Below are 25,080 nucleotides of genomic sequence, written 5' to 3' on the forward strand. Positions count from 1 at the left end.
CTCACTCAAGATGATCTTTTCCAGATCCCACCATTTACCTGCAAATTTCATGATTTCCTTGTTTTTTATTGCTGAGTAGTATTCCATTGTGTAGATATACCATAATTTGTGCATCCATTCCTCCACTGAGGGGCATCTGGGCTGTTTCCAGCTTCTGGCTATTACAAATAAGGCTGCTACAAACATGGTTGAGCAAATGTCCTTATTGTGTACTTGAGAATTTTTTGGATATATGCCTAGGAGTGGTATAGCTTGATCTTGAGGAAGCGCTATTCCTAGTTGTCTGAGAAAGCGCCAGATTGCTTTCCAGAGTGGTTGTACAAGTTTACATTCCCACTAGCAGTGGAGGAGGGTTCCCCTTTCTCCACAACCTCTCCAGCATGTATTGTCTCTTGAGTTTTTGATCTTAGCCATTCTGATGGGTTAAAGGTGTAATCTTAGGGTCGTTTTGATTTGCATTTCCCTGATGGCTAATGAGGTTGAGCATTTCTTTAAGTGTTTCTCTGCCATTTGATATTCCTCTGCAGAGAATTCTCTGTTTAGCTCTGTTCCCCATTTTTAAATTGGATTACTTGGTTTGTTGCTGTTTAACTTCTTTAGTTCTTTATATAAACTGGATATCAGCCCTCTGTCAGATAGAGGGTTGGTGAAGCTCCCTTCCCGATCTGTAGGCTGTCATTTTGTTCTGAGGAAGTTCGCTTGTTACCCTCCTGCGTTTCTCTTCCTTCCTCTGCGTGTAGAATGTATTACTGTGCAGTTGCCTTTTAACTGAGTTAGCGCAGGCACATTTCTCTGTAAGTTAAAGTAATTATTGATTTGATTGACTTCCCTGTATCAATGTTTCTGTGTTTCTCTGCCCCATCCCTGCTTAAGCCTCCACACCCCGGGTATTTGCCTTCCACTCTGATAGCAATGTGCTACGTTACCCTCCTGAAGCCTCTCTTAGAGACTCTTTATTCTTCTCTCACCCTCTTCTGTTCCCTACACTTCTGTATACACTATCTCCCACTTAAGTACATGCGTATAAAAATTAGGAGCTAAGATTCACATATAAGAGAGAATATGTAGTATGTGTTTTTTTGAGCCCAGCTTACTAATTTTAATATTTTCCAATTCCATTCATTTCTTGCACATTTCATAATTTCATTTATCCTTCTGGCCAAATAAAATGCCATTGTATGTGTATGCCTCGTCTCCTCATCCCTTCATCTGTAGGTGGACTCTAGGCTGATTCCATTTCCTTGCTATTGCAGGTCTTAACTAAATTAACAAAGAACATCTGGGCTGGTTCCTTCTTTTGAATTGTTCCTACTGGTAGTAGGAAATTGACCAAGACCTGGAGAAAGTGGGTCTGCTGGACTTCGTCCCGTTGTTTGGATTTTCCAGCAGATTCATGATAAATCATTCCTCCCCTTAACATGATGACATACCCGATACACAATCCTAGCAGACACCAAGGCTGCCTGCGACTCTCTCATTGCACTAAGTACTTTGTAGCCATTGTCTTCCGTTCTCACTCAGAACAGGGCAGCCTCCATTTACAGCCACTTCACACGGAGGGAAACCAAGGTGCACACGAGTCCAGAAGCTTTCCCGAGGGGACGAGACAGTAAGTGCTGGACCCAAGACCTGAATACTCATAGCTGCTTTAAACACATGTTCCCTTTTCTCCACTCTATTTTAAAAACAATAGTCGAAATGTTATTCTTAGGATCTGAATGCTTGTTGTATACATGATTTTTAAATCGCATACAAGAGTTAGATGCTGTTTTTGTTTATGTCCACAGGATGATTTCTTTTAGCTTAGCTTGGAAGCTCAATTTTGGCCTGTCTGATCCATAAATCCCAAAGTCATCTTTTTTAAAGGCCCTTTCCTGGAATGTTGACAAATCATTCTATGAAGTCAGGCTTCCCTATTTTGAATGTACCAAATATAATCAGTGTTTGACTGATTAAGTATGTTCCTTGCAAAATACCTTATTGAGTTTGCAAGCACTAATACATGGCCTGCTGTCCTGGTTCTGATAGCTGAGGGTGGCTGCGGAAACTTTTAATACATGGAATGTCTTCTCTTTGCTGATAGATGCTTCTGTAAAAAATGGATAAGGTGATGAGATCAGAATCAACTGTTTCTTATGCAGAGCCAGGGCTGGAGCTGCATGCTAAGTTCCCAGCTACGCATCTCATCAGCTCCCCTAGCTGTCGGAGATCTGCATACCGAATCAGAGAATATTTCATTACTGTGTTTTCCAAGGGAGGTTTCCTATTTGCCAAAGAACTGACAGGTTATGTGTCTCTATAACTCACCTAGTTTTACATTATGATCAATATGAAAGACTGCCTCTGATTACCTGGGGAAGCCATGAAACTGTTAAGATATATTAGGTTTCTGATTTATTTTCTGATTGACTGAATCTTGTGGAATACGGAAAAGGAAGTGCATTGAAGAACATTCTAAATTGGTTTCTTCCCACTCTGCTCTTTTAACAGTCTTTGTCCAGTGTGTGCCCTTTTATGTTTGCAATCGTTTAAAGGAAAAGAGAAGAAACCTGTTTCCATTTTATAGTGGGCAAAATATAGAGAAAAATGAGGTAGTTCTCTGTGGCTGCTATAACAGATCACCACACACTTAATGGCCTGAGATAAATTTATAATTTAATGTAGTCATCTTTCAGTTACTATAACACAGTACTAAAGATCAATAAATGTAAAAGGAAGTAAAAGGTTTTCCCTGGTTCCCTGAGATTCCTTTTTGTGATCAGTTACACTTTCAGTGCTCTGGGTGAGGCCATATGGCATGGTGGTTTCTTATGGTGGAGCAGCTTCCTTTCCTGGAGGCATTGGAGAGGGAAAGACAGAAACACAGGAGGAGCCAGAGTGCCCAGTCTCCTGAATGTGCACTCCCCAGTGGCCGGAGACCTCTCACTTGGTCTACTTCTTCTTTTTTTTATTAATTTTATTTTTCTTTTTAGTTACATTTTGTTAACTCTGTGTCCCAGCTGTATCCTGCTCCCTCATTCCCTCCCCAACCCCACCCTCCCTCCCTGGTCTCCTCCCTGCCCCTTTCCAAGTCCACTGATTGGGGAGGACCTCCTCCCCTTTCATCTAACCCTGTTTCATCAGGTATCTTCAGGGCTGGCTGCAAAGTCCTCCTCTGTGGCCTAGCAGGACTGCTCCTCCCCTGGTGGGGGTGGGGAGGTCAAAGAGCCTGCCCTTGAGATCCTGTTAGAAATAGTCCTTGTTCCCCTCACTTTGGAAAACTACTTGGTTACTGAGCTACCACGGGCCACATCCGAGCAGAAGTTCGTCTTAAAGGTCCCACTACCTCGCAGTCATAGCACTCAGTGGGACCGAAAGTTTAACCCACGCACCTTTGTGATGGCTCCACACCACAGTGTTTCATTAGTCCTCAGGTTAGACGCGGTTGTAGGCCTCACTCACTCACTGGGCTAGTGTCAAGGGGTGGGCAGGGACGCAGTTCTGCTCGAGAGCCTCTATCCCATGTCCTAGTTGACCTTGCACTTTATTTTTTTAACTCGTGCTCCTTTGTCCTCAAGGCCTACTTAAACAGTCCAACCATGGATGCTTCCATCCTTCCTGTCTTCTTTCTTCTCACCTCTTTAATCCAAGCAGGGGCCACATCTTCATGTAATGACTTGCATGATCAGATTGTCCTTATCTTCATTATTCTAGTCAATCCCTTCACCTCACCAACTTGTGTAGTGTCCTTCATGTGATGGCTGGTGACATAGTCATAGTTTCTTGTCTGTGGGGTGTGTGTGTGTGGTATGTGTAAGATGTGTAAGGTATGTCTACATATGTGTGTGCAGCTGTACATATATGTGCTGTGTAGGCCAGATGCAGGCATTGGATGTTGTCCTGCTCAGTCACTCTCCATCTTAGTTCCTTGAGCAATGTCTCATACTAAATCTGGGCTAGGCTGGTGACCAGTAAGGTCCAGTGTACCTGTTCCTCCCTCTGAGCACTAGGGTTTAGGCTGGGGTAGTCATGCCTAGCTTATTGACATGGGTGTTAGGGATAGTGATGTGGGTCACTTGTCCTCTGAGCATTTCTCACCAGCCCTGAATAAAGAGCCCGTTCCCTAGGATGAGCACTGAAAGAGTTTGTTATTGTCTCTGGTGTGAATTTGTTTTGTCTATTTAGAAAAAAGCCCCCAGTGACTTGTAATTGCCTCATACGAGGTGAGTCCACTTCCTCCTTTTCTGTAGAAAGAGACGTGCTGAGCTGGAGTTCTATTTTCATCTGTTCATTTCTATGGGAGACAAAACAAAGCGTTCTGTTCATAGGACTGGCCCAAGAATCCCAAGGATTCTGACGTGGCCTCCATCTAAAGCCTCTTCCTTTCTCCCTGAGTCTCACATCCTGTGTTACTTCTTCTGGAAGGTATGCAGATGCTCCTGTCCTGCCAGGATCTGCTGTCAGTTCTTCACTCATGGCACCTGGGGAAGTGTGTTTGTTGGCTTCAAGAAGGTCACTGAAACACTGAAGAAAGAGGTCATGGGTTTGTGGATGAAACCAGTGAACAGGAGAGAAATTTCTTCACAGAGAGTCATTTCTCTAGTGCTTCTTTACACTCGCCTTTCTCCTTCCTTCATCATGGACCATGCTCCTGTCTCTGCATGATTAGAGATGGGAAAGCAACAATTTATGGTGTCTTTCAGGGATGTCTTTGAGGGCAGAGTCTAACTTCAGGCAGCTTAGAATTGGTGGATGAAACTATGTATTGAAGCTGGTAAGATGGCTCAGCAGGTAAACACCCTGGCCACCAATCCTGAGTTTGAATTCTGGAACCCACTTCGTGGAAGAAGAGAACTGACAGTGGCAAGGTGCCCTCACCTCTACATGTGTGCCATGATGGCACACGTGCCTCCCTAATAACTAATCATGTTAAAAAAGGAATTCTGTGTTTACATCCTCGCCCTTCTATACGAAGATAGAGTTTCTGACTTTCCTTTTTAATATCTTATTTTAATTTTAGTTTTAATTATGTGTATGTTTATGTTTGGGGGTAGGTGTACATTAGTGACAGGTGCTCACAGAGGCTAGCCATGTAGGATCTGCTGGAGCTGAAGTTACCAACCCAGCAATGTGAGTTCTGGAAAATGAACCCAGGCCATTTCCCCAGCCTCCCCGTGACTTTTTTATCAAAGGGTGCATTAGTTGCCTTTTCTGCGATTTGGAGAAATACCCATGGAAAGAAACGTAGAGAAAGAAGAGTTTATTTCTGCTCACAGTTCAAGATATAGTCAACAATGGCGGAGAGAGAAGGCGTGGTGGCAGAAGTGTGAGGCAGCTGGTCTCATTGCATTCACAGTCCAGATGCAGAGAGGTGAATGCTGGTGTGCAGCTAGCTTTCTCTTTTCTGTTCAGGAGGAGTCTTCCAACTCCAGTAATCCTCACTAGAAACTCCCGCACAAGTGCCTAGAGGTTTGTTTACTAGGTGATGCTATATCCTGTTAAGGTGACAATCAATATTAACCCTCACAAAGGATTATGTGATGACAAATAGACACCCAGAATGGCATAATCAGAGCAAAGTTAGGAAAAGAAAGCATGCTGTTACTGTAGTCTGCATTGTTTTATGATGAGCAATTAGCTTTGTAACTTCAAGGTAACAATGGCAAAAAATGCATCATGAGATGTCACTGCAGCAGTGGTAGGAGGGCAGGATGGTGACTCCTTCTTGGGATTGTGTTTCTAGAGGGGAAACTCACATGCGTGATATTCTCATATCCAGATATGGGTGTTATCATCCAGAGAGTGACTCCGCTGGGACAAACAGAGCAGCAAGCAGAGCCTCAGGCTCCTGTTGAGGCCAGGGTAACAATCCATCTATACAACAGAGGATGAAAGCAAAGTCTTGTTTCTTTGAAGAATAACTCAGTGTCCCTCTGGTGGCCCGCCTCTGTTCCCAAAGTATTCCTATTCTTTAGTGGAAGTTGGTGGTGGGGTGACCAGGAAGGAAGTACTTCCTGATGTCAGGCACCGGATTGAACCCGAAGCAGGAGCCTTCCAGTGCCCGGGTGGTTTCAGGGAATACTATTGAGAGGAAGGTACAGGTAAAGTTGATTCTTATATTATTTATTTATGTATTTACTTATTTATATATTTTTATTAATTAATTTTTTTTGAGAGACGGTTTTTCTGTATAGACAGCCTTGGCTGTCCCAGACTCTCTTTGTAGAGCAGGCCAGCTTCAAACTCACAGAAATCTGCCTGCCTCTGCCTCCTGGGTGCTGGGATCAAAGGTGTGCGTCATCATGCCTGGCTGGTAAAGTTGCAAAGATTTTGTTACCTATCAAAATAATGTTTAGAGACAGTTACTCTGAAGTAAGTGAGAGAGAATCAGACAGTGGAAGAGGAGCTAAGGAAGGAAGAAAGGAGAGAGAAGGGGAAGAAAGAGGGGGAGAGACACATACACTATGTAGACAAAAAGAAAGAATGGAATGGGGAGAGAGGGACAAGGTAAAGATAAAGGAAAGACAAGGGATGAAAGATGTCAGAATGAGAGAGACACAAGAAAGAGACAGAGAGATACAGGGGTAGTAATGGAGGGAAAAGAGAGAGAGAAAAGGGAGAGAGAAAGGAGTAAAAGAGGCCTGTAGTGAGGCAGAAAGAGGAAAATATAGAAGAAAAGAGATAGAGAAAGAGAGAGGAGAGGAAAGATGAAAAGAAATTGTTAGTTATATATTTTGCATTATTTCAGATTATAAAGATTGATTAACCTAATTCTTACATTTCTTTTAATTATTAAGGGACAATTTATAGTAAGTGGTACATGTGTGTGTGTGAGAGAGAGATTCACATGTGATGCATTTATGGATGTAATGTAAGTGCTAACAGGAGCTACTGGCATGCTTAACTATGTTGTCTTCATTTCAAGTTACTGAGGCTCCAAAGATTTTCATGTCTTGAAAGTAGTGCCTTTCTTATTTAACATCCCAAGAACATTTACTCTCATTCTGTCCCCGGAGCAGCAGTTTCTGCGTCACCTTCTCTTTCAACAGCAAGACAAGTCTCTGTCTTCTATAGGAAGCCAGCAGCTTCCGCTCCACTGCTCCTACTTCTGCCCACACCCAGCACAGCCGTAGATGTGGCTGTTTGCTCCTGCATCTTCACAGCTGCCCTCTTCCTCCAGCATGCCTTTTCCACCAGGTGTGTGAGGTTGTGTCTCAAGCATCTCCCCGAACCACTCTTGTCTTGTTCTTCCCCATCTTTGTTCAGCAGACCAAGATGGTCACCTGCAAGCGCTTCTTTGTGATAACATGGTCTCCAAGCCCTTACTGCTCAGGTCTGTCTCCTCTCAGGCAGCTGCACAGATGTGTTCTAGGGCCTCTGAGCTGCTGGCATCTGTTTGTCACAAGCCTTTGCAATGCAGTACGTGATTGCATCAAAATATTCTTGAGCCCTGCTCTACCTGTTGATCCCCTGAGGTCCTTAGGCTTTATTTTGATTGCTACTTATACACTGCACCCTCTGAGTTTCCTGAGACAGTTCCTCCCTCTTTATCCCCCAACCTGGACGTTGTTGTTAATGTAGACTCCAGAGTTTCAGGGACAATATTCTTTGTTGTTGTTGCTATTTGTTTGTTTGATTGATTTTGCACCTGACATGTGGTATGAACGTAGAACATACTGGTTAATGAGTGCTGCCTTACTTCCTCTGTGACTCCTGCTAGCCATTCAAACTCTTGTTGGTATTTTCCTTTCTCATTCTCTCTCCTCCTCGAAGGCTACTCTAGCCTTTATCACTTGAGGGTGAGGTTTTTTCTTACTGTATTTTAGAATGCTCTCACTAGATAGTTACATTCTATTATCATAGATCTTCTCTTCTGTGAGGACAGCGATTACCTCATTCAGCCCACAGCATTGCCAGAGCGTACTAACCATGCAGCAGGCCATGAACAAGACGCAGGAATCAGGTCACCCTCAACTCTGGTGTTTTGCACACGGCACCGCTCTCTTGACTGTACCCTCTTGTTACCACAGTTTTGGAGCTGATTAGGGTAAGCAAGAGGTATAGGGGGCAAGACCATTTGTTCCTTTCCCCTAAGAAGCAGGAGCTTATGTAGCCTGTGAGTGCAAAGGCTTCAGTTCCTCATGCCTGCGACCAGGAAACTGGACCCAGAGAGGAGAAACTCTCGCCTTACATGAAGCAGGTGTACCTTGTATCAGGTTGCATAACTAATTAGAAAGCAAGCTGTGAGCAGGCACTTGTCCCCTGACTCCAGGCCCATTGTTCCTATTGGGTTGTCTCATTTAAATTTAGAAAAGAAAGATGGAGCTCTCATTAACACGAAGAGTGGCACATGCTGGGAACTGAAATTAATAAGGACAGAGAGAGCCAGCAAGGTCCTGGGGGGAAACGCGAGTATGTGGAAGCCAGGAGTAACAGGGTCTTCATGTGACAAAAACCCTAACCTGTAATGTATTCTTGTTTGAAAAACATACATCGTGTCTGTTTTACTCATTTTTTTTTACTGTTTTAATCTGCAATCACATAATAGTTAGACATTAAAATCCCTTTTAGCAGTATCCTGTTCTCTTCCTTTTGCTCATCTCTTTAATATTTTTATAGATGTGATGCCAAGGTGTATCATAAACCATAGATGTGAGCAGCTGTGTGTGCACCTTCATTCAGATCTGCATATGAACAATATCTGGTTGCTTTTTCTCATATCCCTCTACTCCTGTCTCAGGCACCAGATGTCAACTTCTTTGTGCATCTGTGGAACCTTGTATGTGCATGGACACACACACACACACACACACACACACACACACACACACACCCCTGCAAGCTCACAAACAATAACTGAGCTGCACAGCAACACTCTGACATATGGTACCTGCAAAGCCAGAGTCTCAGCAGCAGGATCTCTAATCAAGGGTACAGATGTTTGGCACTTGACAAATGATATTTTTTTTAATGTAAAACTGTGTTAATACATTAAGTTAAAGGATGGAAATTAGCTGCATACCACAATGCACATTTCTCCCACTAAAAGGAATAAAATGAGAAACACAACCAAACAAGTAACTGAGGCCCCTGGGGTTGGAATGTTTCCCCAAGGACTCAGATCTGATTTCCCCCTCCTGGGGCCTGTCTCTACTGCCTTCGCTACCCGCCTCACATGGATAATGCTTTAAGGTGTCCCAAGTTGTGTTAACCTTAACGTATTTAGAAATAGAGTTTCAATAAAGCACTGTAATGCTCTTTTTCCCTCCATATTAACTTTTGTTGTAAATGCAAATTTTCATCTTTTCATTTATCCTCTTTCCTCCCACTTCCTGAAACCTTTCTTCTTTCTAAGCACCTTTATTTAGATATTTTACGTGGATAATGGCTTATTTTAAAGATGTGTAATTGCTTTATTATTCTCATTCAATTTAGTTCTATGTACAATCTGGTGCCTGGCTCACCCCTACACAGTACGTCCTTTAATGAGTGCTATTCCTTGCTCTGCCTTGATTGTTAAATCCCTCGACACAGGGAGTTAGATCTTATAGTAAGCCACCCATAAACACCCCTTGATTCTGTTCAGACTATTTCTCTTTTTCCAGAAATGTAGTGTTGCGCTACCTGGCAGAGACAACATATATGGATTGATAATAAATACATAAAGACTATCACATGGCAGTTGTTGTCAGTGAAGGTCTTTGGCATTTCTGTCTGCTGGAACTGTCCAGCTTGCCTTTCTTGGGTGATGCTTTGGGCTTTGGGACCTGTGGGATATCGTCTCTTAGCAGATTGTATTTAATTTCCTTTTCATCAACAACAGCTCCTAATGATATTCCTATTAGTATTTTCACATTAGGAAGAAATAAGCATGATGGCCAAAGATAAAAAACAAAGGATATTGAGCAATTAATGTTTATTATTTTTTTCCTTCAGCATTTGTTTCACCCTCCCACCCACCTAATCCTGAAAGCAGGGAGATGTTTACAGTATCAACATTTGAATGGGAAATCTTCAGTAGTATTTGATCAGGCAGAACTGCATAGCTGTTGGATAGCAGAGGTGTGGCTATCCACTCATCTGGTTTAGGTCCAGTGGACTTTCCGATACAGCTGTGATCTTGGTAGAATAGCTAACCTGGAAGTGGACACTGGAGTTCTGTGTAAAAAGATCTTCACCAAAGAACATTTCTCTCTGGCTCATTAGTTCAGAAAAATGTGGGCATTAGGCACAAGTGAACCTGCCAAAAACTGGTGCGCGCGCACACACACACACACACACACACACACACACACACACACACACAATGCCCAGAAGTTAGAGTCAAATAGTTTAAGAAGTTGTAGGAAAGTCTGAGGCCTTTTCACTCCAGCCATAGCATCTCTATCTTCCACCCCAGCCTGTGCATACAAGCTCCCGCTTCTCTCAAGCCTAGATCTTTGCTTTTTTTCCAGGCCTTTTCTACATATTTTAGGATACTGGGACCGCCCCCTTCCAGAAAGTTCCTGTGATAACTATATTCTCTTTGAGCACATAGTCCAAATGTTAGCTTAATATCCTTGTAAATACTTTGCTACCTCAACAGGCTTTAAGTTACTTTGAAGACAGAACCATGCTTGTACTTCCTTAGTTGAACCACAGCAGGCTCAATAAATACTGGTCAAAAAGGATATGAGTCAGGTGTTTACAGAGAGAACCGTGAAGCTGATAGTAATGCATAGGGCCTACAACCTTCAGGAAACAAGTCCTGCAGTTGTCTGGACAGCCACGGAGATATGCAAGCAGGTAACTGATACATTCCTATGAGAAAGTGCTTCACAATTGGTTTGATGTGAAATGTCATGGTGTCACCTGCGAGTTAGGGCTACAAGAGAGCTGATGGCAGAGCTGACTCCAAACCTACAGGCCTGAATGCTGGGGACGGACCTGTGTATGTACCCACCTGAGGGCAGGAACCCTATGTTCTGGCTCCTGTATTCAAGGATCAGGACAGCTTTTGCTCTCTTCTTTATGGAGGCAACACTACTTCTCTTCCTGAGCAAATTCTTTTCTCATAAGACACCAGCCTTCAGACATTCTCAGACATAGTTTTAACCTGGCTGACACGAGCAATTAGCCACCACACGATAGTCACAGGACACTGTTGTTTCCGGTATCACTAATCAAGTTGCTAGTGGATAGTCTAGGCACCAATCATTCAAAGAACCTTTCAAACCTAAAGCTTTGTTTATTTTGTATCAATTGATGGGTCTGTGCAGCAGATACTGTGTTGGTATCTCCATCTTATGGTTGAGCCACTGAAACTCAGGTCATCATTAATAACTTTTTCAGAAATGCCCAGTACAGCAGAATGCTCCCTTTTCTGTACCACACTGCATCTTGAAGCAGTCCCAGTCTTCTGTCTATGGATATGGCATTAGTCTTGTTTCTCTTGGCTTCTACCTGGAAATATTGTTATATAGTTCACTGTGGGTAGATTCTTTTCCTCATAGTCTCTTATTAAATGATGTTTGTGATGGATAATAATCACAACGGTCAAAATGAGTCTTCTAATAAGTTTAATAAAAAAGGGCACAGTGTGCATAGGCCTTGATTATTTTCTAGGAAGTTTTTTTCCCTGCAATTAGCTGTTTGGTACTTTTCGTGACCTATCTCTCTGCTTTTTAGATTTAAGATGATAATTAGAGCTAATCTCAGCTGGTTGAACCGTGAAAGGTCAAGTGTGGCGTTTATAGTCTAAAGACTTTGTAAGGAACATATTTTAGAAATATCCCACTTAGCAATTTTACTTTTAGGTATTCTAAGTCATATTTCTGAAGAGAAAAACTGCTGATTTAAGGCTTTGTCTTTAGAAGGAGTCATTTTATTCTCGAAAAAAATGCAGGTTAAGTGGAATAGTTCAGTATCTTATTTTCTTGTGTATTATAGGTCTACTTGATACCTTTTGATGAAGGTAAAACAATTAAAGGGATTTGACATAAGAAGGAGGAAGTTTACTGAAGTGTGAGAAACCATTTCAGTTCATAAAATTATAAAATTTAATTATACTAAAAATTTAAATTCACTTAATGTTTGCTTGTCTAAAATATGTGGCATGAATTAGAGATGATCATATTCAGTGAATTAAATCAGTTCCACAAAGAAAAATGTGTTTTCTCTCATTTATGGTTCCTAGATTTAATATAAGTATATAAAATCACACACACATGCATACACACACATATGATGTCATAAAAGTATAATTTAATTTAAAATGGTCTAGGAGGAAAAGGGGCACCAATGAAATGGCAATAGGGAAGTGTGAGTAGGATTTTGTTCAATATACAATGTACACATGAGAAACCAATTGGTTACTGAGCTACCACAGGCTACATCTGAGTGGAGGTTCTAGGTTATATCCATACATGGTCCTTGTTTGAATGTCAGTCTCAGAAAAGACCCTGTGCCCAGATATATTTGGTCCTTGTGGAGCTCCTATCCTTTCCCCATCAGACTAACTCCCCTTCTTTCTTATGATTCCCTGTACTCTGCCAAAGGTTTGGTCATGAGTCTTTGCTTTGAAAACACTGCTAGTTAGAGTCTTTCAGATGCGCTCAGTAGACTCCTGTCATACGTTCAATGCACATCCCATCTGTCTTTCTAAATGAGGATTGATCATCTTACCCCATGTCTGCTCAATTGATTATCTTTTTTAGGTGTATAGATTTCATTATGTTTATCATATCTTATAGGTCTATATAAGTGAGTATATCCCATGGTTTCCCAAAGTGAGGGGAACAAGGACTATTTCTAAAAGGAACTCAATGACTGGCTCTTTGGCCTCCCCACCCCCAAAGGGAGGAGCAGTCCTGTTAGGCCACAGAGGAGGGCTTTGCAGCCAGTCCTGAAGATACCTGATAAAACAGGATCAGATGAATGGGGAGGAGGTCCCCCCCATCAGTGGACTTGGAAAGGGGCACGGTGGAGATGAGGGAGGGAGGGAGGGAGGGACTGGGAGGGAATGAGGGATCGGGACACGGCTGGGATACAGAGTTAATAAAATGTAACTGATAAAAAAATAAAAATAAATAAAAAAAAAAACAATGTACACATGAATAAATGCTTAAAAATAAAAACGCCATTTTTTGAGATTTAATCTTCTATTTTTGGTATTCCTTAGTTTATGAAGAATTCATATCAGAACATTTTCTGTCCAGTTGTTATCATGACTGAAATGAAGCTAGTATACCAGACAAAAATTGCCAAAATAATGTAACATTTGTTCGTTGGCTAATAAATATCACTGCCTTGACCTGCTGAGCTTTATCACGAGGGTGTGGGCAGTGTGTGGGAGGCTGCCGAGGGCCCTGCTGAGGAAACATTCTGACTGCGGAGAGGAAGTGTTTAGAACATTAGCAGAGGCTGTGCACTTCTTAGTGGATGACGGCCTTTCTTAGCTGTCTGCGACACTGACATTGTTTTGGAATATTCTCTGAAGACATCCAAATTTAAAAATAGTATGTTTCCTTTGAGTGCTCTTTGATCACTCACCCCTGATGATGCAGCCTTGCCAGGCCATGGAGGAGGAAGATCCAGGCAGATGATGAGACTTAACAAGCTATGGGCAGATGGCAATAGTGGAGAACTCCCCCTTTCAGTGGACTAGGGGAAGGGGATGGGGGGAAGAGGGAGGTAGGGTAGAACTGGGGGAGTTGAGGGAGGGGCTTCAATTGAGGTATATAATGACTAAATTGTGCAGAAAAAAAAGAAAATAAAAAAATAAAGACAGAAGTGTTTCTTCCATGTTGTAAATACCATACTTTCCCATTTCTTGGATAACGGAGATGGCTCAGTCAGTAAAGCACTTCACATACAAACGTAGACCCTATTCTGATGTCCAGGAGCCATGTGCAAAGGTAAGTGTGATAGAATGTTCTTGTACTCCCAGCTCCGAAGGCAGAGACAGGATGATTTCTGGGGCTTGTGGCCAGCCAGTCTCTCCTAGCTGGTGATTCTTCTGTTCCATTGATAGGACTTTTCTCAAACAAAACAAAACAGAAACAAAAAGCAAAGCAAAGCCTACAACACATGAAGAGGAAGCCCCAAGGTTGACCACTGGTATTCTTACAGACACACAAATGCATACACATTCACCCACATGCACGCACATGCACACAAGCACACATATGCACATACACACATACACACTATACACGACACACACATACCACAAACATATAGACACATGCACACACATACCCACAGACATATACGCACATGCATACACAAACATAGAGGCAGACGTGCACATATGTGTGTGCACAGACATGGAGACATGTACACACACCTACACTCACACATAAACACGCATACATACATGCATACACACCTACACATGCACACACATGCACTCACTGCACACACACACACACACACACACACACACATGCACGCATGCACGCACAAGTCCCTGAAAGAGTGCTTCTTTTGGCTTTCTTGTTTTGTTTCCGACACTTTCCCAGGTGTGTGGAAGAGGTGGATTCTACTTGTCTAAGCTCTTTGCGGCATTCTGGAGAGATCTACTCCAGGTATCCAGGAACAGAGGGTGCACCGTTTTTGATCTGTAAGTGTTGATGAAGTGCATTCCAGGAATCATGAAATGCCTTTTTATTTAAAATAAGGTGGTCTTGAGAAGCAACCACCCAGGCTGCTTTGGGAGTAGCTGTGGTTAGCATCTGTTGATGCCCCGCTGTATAAATCTGGTCCCATAGGACAACTCTGCTCTGAAAAGTACTGCATTCATTGATGACTACTATGACATAAATGTTATCTTCTGTACTCTAGCAACAGCATTCTATGTAATTAATGTAAGTTGGATATAAATATTCTAGTGCACCTACCACCTGATTTTATCCCCATGCCACTGGTGACGAATATAGTTTATATTATTAATGTTGAATTATTTTTCCTGGGGAGATGTGAACACGTATTCAGCCCAGATAGGGCATCAGCGAATGACAGACCAAAGAAATTATCCCACCCAAGTCCACTCTAGTGTATGTGTGATATATTGAGGTTACTTACAGATTATGGGTGAGGAATACTTACAGGAGCATTGATGACTCAGAGGCAGCTGCATCTCTGAAAATCGCATGATAATATTGGCAACATCTCACAAAATCCACATCCCTGGAGCTTCCTGACAACTCGATGGCAATTCCATCAAATTCTCTTCTCTGCAGCCATCACTACTGTTTACATAACCAGAGGAGGAACATTGTGAATCAAATAAGTTGTTCCTGATTCTTGTTAACCTTTTTACTTCCCAATTCTTAAAGAGCCTCTGTGCCCCCGCAGAAAAGAACACATCAATTCAGAGAAAATAGCTACATTGGAAATAGCTTGGTGGAAGCCAGATTCTTCTAATTTTTGGAGTTTAGGTAGAGGCACAGATCTACTTGGATGACTCCATGAAACTCTGCCCCTCCTCCCCCTTTGAACAGATAGAATCTTCCAATTGTCTGTCTCCACATCCAGGTCATGACTTTAAATGAGGAACTTTCAAAGTTATATAATATCCCTATGTCATAAAATAAAACGACAATATATCTTTAAATATAAAATGAAAACCTTATTTGTTGTATTTCCCCATGATCCATAAAAGGAGAGAGGAGTAGGGTGATATTCTGAGGTAACTGAGTTCAGATATGACTTTCTCGTGAACACTGAGGCATGTTTTTAAACATTAGCTCTCCCTACAGGAGATATTAATAACTGAATGCTGAGAAACTTCAAAATTAGGAATATTGATGGTGTACATTATCATGATGTGGAATGTGAATTCATTAAGTTTTGCAGCTGTGCGGAGGCCCTGGCTGTAACGTCTGTCCCCCTGTTAATGTCAGAAGTAGATTTAGCCGCTCGGCAAGCTGACTTGCCAAAGTGTGCCCATTCTCCGTCTCCACTCTGTGGGAAACCTTCAGAATTATGTCCTTGGTCTTTGGGAGAAGCATTCCAATAAGCAGCGATTTATTTGTGTCTTCATGCCTCGTTCTGAGGAATGTCTCAAATGCAGTGGATATGTGAAAGGCTTGGGTGGTTTTCTCTTCTCTCTCTATAAAAATCCCTCCATGCTTCCAGAACATTCTGTTCTTCAAGGAGACAGAACGCTATGCATTTGTGTTGTTCCACAGAGCACTGATTCTCTTCCTAATGTTGATAAAAGAACAAGAAAGGCACAAGGGTTTCAGTTACATGAGGACAGAGAAAATGACTGAGAATTAATGTCTGTTTATCTTTGCTTTCAGGGAAGAAATTAAAGTAATCTCATCAAAGTTATTTGGGAAGTTTCTGACTGTACTCTTTAATCTTTGTTTCAGAAAACAGCAGAGCGCATTATTGGAAAGGAAATCATTGCATGTGGAACATTCAGCCAGCTTCTTTTTTAAATATGAAATTAAAGATTACAAAGTTAGTTTCAGAGCTGATGAAAACCACTAGTCACAACAACGTAGGTCTTCCTGGAAATGCTGTTTCATTATTTAAAACATATTTATTCTCAAAGCAGGTATGAGGAGTGCTCTCCAAATATCCTGGGGGTTTTAATCATGAGGGAAATTTCACTGGGGCTGAGCTCCAGGTGCTAATCGGACAGTGAAAACTGAAGGTATGAATTTGAGCTCCCAGTTTTAGCTGATCCATATTCTACTCATGCCAGAGATGAAATGGGAGATGATAAGCCATTTTCTGATTTCTTTTTACTTTAGTACTTTTCTTCTTTTCTTTCCATTTAAAAAATATTCTTTGAAAATGCCTTACAGATATGTAATATATTTTGCTCTTATCTGTGTTCACTAACTCCTCTCAACTTCCCCACCCCCAACTTATTTCTTTCCTGCTGTCATGACCTCTATTATTGTTGTTGTTGTTGTTGTTGTTAATTTTACTCTGAGTCCAGGAGTGCTGACCACATGCTTCTGTTTGGGGGCCATCCTTGGCGCATGGGAACATACTAGTGGCTACATCTTCTAAGAGAAGTCAGTCTTTCTGGTAGCAATCAATTCCTGTAGCTCCTCAACTAGAAGTGGTCCTCACGAGGCCCTTCCCTCCCACGCTGGAGGTTTGACTGTCCTTATCTTGTGCACGTCTTGTGCAGACAGCTGCAGCCTGTGATTTCATGTGTGCCTCAGCCACATTCAATCCAGAGGACAGCATTCCACAGCTCTTTTTCCTGCTCTCCGAGTTCTTGCGCTCTGGCTGCCTTCTCTTCAGCAGTCTCCTGAGCCTGGGACGGGAACGGGCTCACGTAGGTGAACTCATGACCAAGTATTCACATTCACCTACTTTGAGTCCGTTGGCGAGTTGTAAGTCTCTGTGTTAACCACTGTTCACTGGGAAAAGCTTTTCTGATGGAGATTGAGAACAGCACAAACGTGATTTGAAAATGTACAGCAAGTTTATCATATGACACAACGGATTTGAAGCTAAGATCCACATACGGGACTGTGTGAGAGCCTTTTCCATAGGCAAGGTGGGGAGATGCCTGTGTACCTGTCCCGTTCATTGTACTTTAACTTCATGTGGCCAGGACTTTGGGTCATAGGGATGAGATTCAGCTGCTCTGCATTTGTTAGCTTTGTGTATCAATTTTACCGCTGGTAAAACCACCTCATATCCCGTCAGGGATTTTAGTCCCTCACTGGCTGTTCTTTCTTATCACCACTGTACCACCATTTGTGACATCTGAATGCTGGTGTTGTCCAGCGGTCAGTTCTTGGCCGCTCCTTTCGTCTAACTGGCCATGTTCCTTCAGTGATCACCCAATCCCATACTTTGACACGTGTATGCTGAAGGTGTGTAGACTTTCTAGCTCCAAAGTTTCACCCACTTGTCTCCTCTCTACCAAATCTCTCCTTGGATGTCCCAGGTCGTCTCACGTGTGGCTAGAGGGCTGAAGGGATAACTTTTTAAAAACTTACTTGCATATACACGAGCGTGCTTCTTCGTGCGAGTGCCACGTGTGCAGTGCCCACAGTGGCCAGAAAATGTGTCCATGGAACCTGACTTGCAGGCAGTTGTGAGTCATCTCTGGGCACTGAGCCTCGGTCTTCTGCTACTCTTATAGCAAGCATTCTTGGCCACTGAACCACCTGTTTAGACCTGAAATGATAATTTCATTCCTGCTTCCTGCTCTCTCCCAAGTCTAAATCTAGATTCTCTTCTCTCCTTTATGCTGTCCATAATAGTATTTTTGCTCTTTTTTCTCTTCCTTTCCCTTCTACACACTCTCCAGCCCTCCCTCTCTTTTTCTTTCTTTCTTTCTTTCTTTCTTTCTTTCTTTCTTTCTTTCTTTCTTTCTTTCCTTCCTTTCTTTCTTTCTTTCTTTCTTTCTTTCTTTCTTTCTTTCTTTCTTTCTTTCTTTCACAAAGAGTCTCTCTATGCAGTTCAGGCTGGTGCAGAACACCCCATTTTTCTTTCCCTGTTTAGGTACTGTGATTATCAGAATATACAATCATGCCCAGTGTCTTATGTTGTTACTATTTGCCAGTAGTTTGTTTTTTTTTTAGCCCAAAATCAATCCATAAATTATTTTTGAACTCTCTCTTTTAGTTTCAAATTCAATCTACTAGCAATTCATATGAGCTCTACTCTAAAGTATTTTCCATGTAGATTCTGAAGCATACCAGCCCCAATCTATGGTGCTCCTTAGAGGTGAAATCATCTCCCCAATGATCCCTGCATTTAATCAGGCTTCCAAAACATGGACCTAATCTTGTCACTTCCATCTTTTATAGGCTTCAAGTCCTTAGCACGCCTGTTGGTTCCTCCAGGTTTTGCCCACGGCCCCCTCTGCATTTATTTCCACAATCATTCTCTTTGTATACTCAGTTCATTTATTGTGATCTCTTTGTAACCTCTTTCAGCTCAACTAACATTTTGGGGCCTCAGTTTGTCTTATAATATTTCATCCCCCAAATATATGCATGTCTTACTTTGCATCCTCAACCTGAGATCATTACTTTCTCTGTAGATACCTGCAAAGCTTTCTCCTTTATGTCATTCAGAAAATTGCTCTTTTAAAATAGCAACATTGCTGTTCTCCTTTCCTGCGTAGGGTCTCAGTACTTCTCGCTATCTGAAGAAATGCTATACACATTGACTTTCAAGAGTACTGTCCTTCTATGGATTCATTTGGGCTTTAGAGTCAAGAGTGTAGCACTGACTTTCTTTCCATAGACAGAAAATAGCAGACCATACCAAGAAGACACTTGACCTTCAAAGTGGAAGATGTAAAGGTAAAACAAAGCAAAACAGCAACAAAAACCCCACAGGAATCATCAATGTTTTCTTTTAAATACACTGATGCTGTCATTATGTGGGCAACCTCCACAGCCTACTTTTCTTCTGGTGCCAAGCCAGTGCCTTCTCAAGGGTGCCCAGCCCTGATTGTTTGAGGACATTTTTGTTTGTCTGTGGTTTTTCCCTTCTAATTTTTTCTTCACCAGCTTTCATTCATGTCTTCGTATTTAAGGTGTGGTCTAACCCAGTTCATTGTCATATGAACCAGAGATGCCGTAAGGTTGGACACCCTGGTAGGTCTCATCTGCTTATACTAGTCTTGCTCATTCATAGCATCCATCATAGAAATGAAATGGGCTTATAGAGATTCATGTTCCTGGGCCTATTAAAATAAAATTAAAGTGCCTTCTTTTATACAACAAAGGAATTCATTTAATAAGCTACAACCAAGTCCCAGTTTTGTGCCTGACAGTGTGTTATGGTCTAGGCATGTCAAATTAAAACGCCACAGGTCTTTTGCCTTTAGGAGAACCCAGTTTATTAAAGCAAACACAGATCCAAAAGCAGGCAGGAGGCAAAATGCTGGTGTGGAATTACAGTCTGTAAAGAACACAGAGAACCAGCCAACGGCTCTCTTTGGGAAGTTGCAGGGTGGCTCAGAAAGTGCCCTGATGTCAGCCTGGCTGATGGGCAGAAAGGGAGCAGTGTGAATAAAAGCACCCAGGCCAAGCAGGTGATCTCTCGTCACAGATTGACGTTGCAGCCTCAGAAGCTGGAGGAAAAGGATTGGTTGGAAATGAGAAGGCCAATTTCAATGAACTCTGGATAAAGAAAGACTTTGGCTGCCTTGAGAAACAGTTTTAACTTTATTGTAATAAGGCAGTTTTGAATACAGAAGTATGATTCAGCTAGTATTCCAAAGAACTTATTCCTAATGTGGATCATTAATAGCAAAAGGGGTGAGCTCGATGAAAACCAGCTGGAGAATGGAGAAACTAGGTTTAAAAAGTGAAACATGGGATTGGAGAGAAGGCTCAGCAGTTAAGAGGACTTTATCATAAACTCAGTCGCCTGCTCTTTGATCACTTCCCCCTGAATGCAGCTTTGCCTGACCGCAGAGGAAGAGGATCCAGGCAGTCCTGATGAGTCTTGATAAACTATGGGCATATGGCAGAGAAGAACTCCCCCTTTCAGTGGACTAGTAGAAAGGGATGGGGGGAAGAGGGAAGGAAGGTGGGACTGGGAGGAGTTGAGGGAGGAGGCTACAATGGGATATAAAATAAATAAATTGTAAATAATAATAATAATAATAATAATAATAAAAGACCACTTGGTGCTGTTCCAGAGGACCTATATGCCATGCCTAACATCCATGCTAGGGCTCACAACTGCCTTCAACTCCAGCTACAGGACAACTGACACCCTCTTTTGCCTTCCACAGCCACTGACACACACACACACAATATTTAAGAAAGGAAAGATAAACGAACCTTTCTTAAAATTCTTGCAACTCTTTGGCTTCATACCTTCTCAGAGAGAATGATATTTCTAATTATGTCTGGAGAATTCAAAGGATCAGAGATGGGAGCAGATTTGCATGGACGCTCATACACACTGCTGTGAGACGGAAGGCCTTCTTGATCCTGGGGATAACTGTTTCTTTGTGGAGGATTTGTCAGTGTCTCCTGTTCCCCATCTAACTAATAATGAGACCTAAGTCCTCCTAGCAGGCTAATTGAACTATAAAAATGACACTTGGAGGCAGCTAAGCCCATGGAAGCATGAATTTGTCAAATAAAAGGATTTAAAGACAATTGTTTATAAAGAATAGCTTGGCCTCTTGTGTTATCAGTTCCTTTTTCATCCAAATGATTTCTGTGTTCTTGGGGAAACACCAGCATTTATCATGGCTAAGTTGGAAGGGGAAAAAAAGTGTATCAGGTTATTTCGTAGATGTCAAGAGCTACACAGGAAGTGGAGAACACCATGAGGGCCTAGCAGTATGAACAGTTTGTGTTCCTTGTACCTTGTCCAAAAATAATTGACTCATTAATCTCAACTATATCAATCTGGTCCCATTATGAGGGTCAAAGAGAGGTTAATTATAATAAGTGGAAGAGTATCAGTTCACAGATAGGCATGCATTTAACAGATATTATCTTAGCAAAAAGCAATAATTAGAAACATTATTTAGTAAGGCAATTTCAAGAGAAGAGTCCATAATGAAAAAAAAAACCCTCTGGTTTCTCCCTCAGGATTATCAGAAGAATAAAAGCTGAGCTTTGCCCCTAAAATTGATACTCAAAAGCAAAATATGCAGTAAATTTCTCTGTTTTGGGAAAGCCTATTATTACAACAATAAAACACTTTCATTTGGTAGAGCAAACTTGTCACCCAAATCATGGAAGAGTTGTGATAAAGAAACATGCAGATTTGGCACTCCTTGTCTTTGATTCTCCAGCCTCTTCATTTTACTATTTGGCTTAGAAAAAACACTTGTAATTTTACATGTCTCCGTATTCCATTGTCTTGTGGTTGGATAAGAATCGGTTTTCCAGACTTATTTCCGGGGTTGAGTAAGAAAGTACATGTGAAAACACTGAGCACAGCCTTCATGTGCCATCATTCTTTAATAAACACTTCCTGGCTTGCTCACCAGTAATGAGGCGTAATTAGACGTTCACTGACAGCATTCCCTGCCCAAAATAGGAAACTGCAACCTCCAGACCAAGTCTCTGTTCACCCATTCCAAATCATTCCTTTCTTTGTGCTCCTTCTCTTCCCTCCTGGCTGAGACACGGCTCCCTTTCCTATTATTTAACTCAATACTCAACATTTAGGTCAGATTGAAAATGAATGCTTTCGGAACCCTGTTTGATGTACTAGGCATGAAAAGAAGGTGTCAGAAATGAGATAGTTTTGAGTTGGTGTCTTCTCTTATATGTTGTTATATTGACTTCTGGGGTTACACATTAGTGTTGTCCAAAAAGTAAGTGATTTCTTTCTGCGTTTGCCAGAACCCGTGACTCATCAACTTTCCAATGGCCTCCGATGGGGGCAGTGCATACGAAGAGTAGGAACATCCATAGTGTATGTACTTGCAGCCTTTACTGGCACTGAAGGGTTCCCTTTGGGTAGAAAACTGTGGTTTGGATCTTTTTGTATACTTTATTTCAGCATGTAAAAATTATTGTTATTATTATTATTATTATTATTATTATTATTATATTGTTTTCTATGCAAAGCCTTGCTATATATCTCTGATTAACCTACAATTTTGTATGTGGCCCAGGCTAGCCATAATTGTAGCATGTAGCTACATGGTCAGCTCTGAGAAAAATTTATCAGTCAGAGTATAGCCATAAAAAACTTAAGTCAATGTTGGTCTTTCAAAAAGAATTTGACACATGGAGTTGTTAATATCTGTAACAGAAAAATAAGACAGTGGATCACATGGTGACTCTAAGACAACAGATGAAAGCTATCACCATCCTAAATCTGGAGGGAGGAAGAAAGGAGAGGTGTTGAGCAAACCGGAAGCTGGGGATGCTTGGCAGAAGCTAGAATTCTGGTTATACTGCTGGGTGGGTGCTGGAGATAAATGGAAAGAGAGTTTCTAGCAGGGTTTGTAATCATAGAAGAGAGGCCACTCTACTGGAGAAAGATGAGGAAGTTAAAGATCTTGGTTTCTCCTTCACTTCTGCTCTCTAGACTCTTTTCACTGCTTCTTGCTGGCCAAGACCAGCACAAAAATTGGAAACCTCTGAAAGGTCCTTGGAAAGCTAAAGCTTAATGTTGTACTTAATCTGAAGCATGTAAACACCCTGAAATTGACGTGCTGTGCCCTCCTCCTGGGAGGAAGAATCACCCAGACAGTGCCATCAGCAAGCAACCTGCAAAGTGGCATTTCCACTTTGTCTCAGCTATAGATAGCCTGCTTGAGGGGCAATGCCCCACCTTGACAGCCTACCTGTGACGCTGGAACTAGGGAATGCATGAGGCCTGTCTGTCTCACCTTGATGTGGCATAGATCCCCTATGCTTTGATAAACCAAATTATAGCCACTTTTTTCCTATGGCTGCTTCTCTCTCCTACAAATCAGCAGTGTCCATACCTTCCTAAAAGTTGTATGTCAAACCTAATTGGAATATCTTCCAGATAATTTCCAGTTGAACAGAGACATACTCATCACCTCAAACCTCAAGCAAGATATAGAGCAGAGGGAATAAGGGACAGGATTTGAGGGCTGAGAAATTGTTCTGTGGTTAAACACTTAACTGAATTTTAGAAGTGCGGTTTCGGTTCCCAGGGCCAGCAGGGGGTGGCTCATAGTTGCCTGCAACCCCAGTTCCATGAGATGCAATGGCCTTTTCTGACCTGACACACGTGGTGCCCCTTATTTACGTGGATATAGTGTGTGTGTGTTTGTGTGTGAGCATGCATGCGCACACGCATGCGCATGTGTACATAAGTGCATGTTTTAATCTGGGAGGGAAAAGTGGGTAGTAATTCTTTTCATATACCTGAAAAGCCTCAAAGAAGGTGAAGTGCCTTGAGCTCTGGAGTAAGTGGGAGCATTATCAGAGGAAGTGAAAGGATGACAGGCTTGAAGGGGTGGGTGGTAGGGGTGGGCGGAGTCTGAGCTCAGTCAAGAGACTGACCCTTGAGAACTGCCATGCTCAGGGTAGGAGGTGCTGCAGGACTTAGATTTGCCTTCCTGCTCCAGGGAGCAAGAAGGAAGTGTGACAAGTACAACAGTTCTTTGTTTTCAAATGTGCAGCATCTGAGGAAACATTGGCCACCTGTGGCAGAAAGAGATGTGGACTTTAGGCTTTGTGACAAAATTTTGTGTAGTGTTTCATACCTTTGCCTCATAGATACTTTGAGTCACAAAAGCATAAGCAGACAAGTAGAAGATTATTGCTTAAGTTCAAACTCTTCTTAATATGTAGGTTTTCATACTTGAAATGAAAAACATCTGAAATACATCATCACAAACAATTACAGTATCGAACACTGAGCTTGACAGTTGTGAACTTTGATTTAGGGAGAGTTGTAGCTTACACAGAGGCAAAGGATACTTTTGGTGATTCTAGGTTGGGTGTAGGTATTCGGAGAGCATACATCCATCATGCTTCTCACACCAGGTCAGTATAGCCATAAGAAATTTTCAAATAATAGTTTAGACAATAAGAAGAAAAAGTCATTAAAGTTATTATACTTAGCAACTTCAATTAAAAGTTCTCACAGAATTGTTGGGACACTACATCGCTTCTAAGAGATGCTATGTGTGCTAAAGGAAGATTTGGAGCATTCTTGTCACTAGCTTTCATGTGAGTGGCCTGCTGGAGAGCTCTGGTTAAGTAGGAGATGGGCATCTTCCCATCACTGTCCCCGATGCTGATCAATAGATGCTAGTGGATGGTTATTGCTTACGGTTGTTCTTAAAGCCAAGCATGACAGTACCCACAGTGACTTGGAATGAGGCACTGCCTTCTCTCCTAGGCCTTTGAATGTGGAGTCTAAAAAGATACCAAGTCACGTGTCTTCTAGTCACTTTTAAGATCATTTTATACATTTAACGTCATATGGGGAAAAGAGCCATAACTAGAACATGCCATTATTTCTTTCATTAAAGAAAAGAAAACACCCTCTACTACAGTAATTTGACACTAAAATTTATCTATTACAAGAAGTAGGAGCAATAGCTCCAATATGTGCCTGGCTTCCTTTACTTATAAAGCTGCTGCTAAACAGTTAATAGGAGAATCATTTATGGATGCTCTTATTCTACGGAAAGCACCATGTGATTCCATTTTAACT

The 25,080-nt window shown here is 41.8% G+C and overlaps 1 protein-coding gene across 3 annotated transcripts in view; it reads left to right on the forward strand.

Moving 5' to 3' along the window:
• The window catches only part of Thsd7b (thrombospondin type 1 domain containing 7B), an 844,758-nt gene that overhangs the window by 71,047 nt on the left and 748,631 nt on the right, over nucleotides 1-25,080 (forward strand). The window contains exon 1 of one of the 3 annotated variants that reach the window (XM_060372004.1): nucleotides 5,969-6,080. The exons of 1 other annotated variant lie outside the window; for it this stretch is intronic. The gene's annotated coding sequence lies outside the window, so the exon portion shown is untranslated. Of the gene's footprint in view, nucleotides 1-5,968; nucleotides 6,081-25,080 lie in introns of those variants that run through there. One more of the 3 variants, XM_060372005.1, reaches the window with a different exon arrangement.

The sequence above is a fragment of the Meriones unguiculatus genome, chromosome 18 (genome assembly GCF_030254825.1).
Source record: "Meriones unguiculatus strain TT.TT164.6M chromosome 18, Bangor_MerUng_6.1, whole genome shotgun sequence".
Taxonomy (NCBI): domain Eukaryota; kingdom Metazoa; phylum Chordata; class Mammalia; order Rodentia; family Muridae; genus Meriones; species Meriones unguiculatus.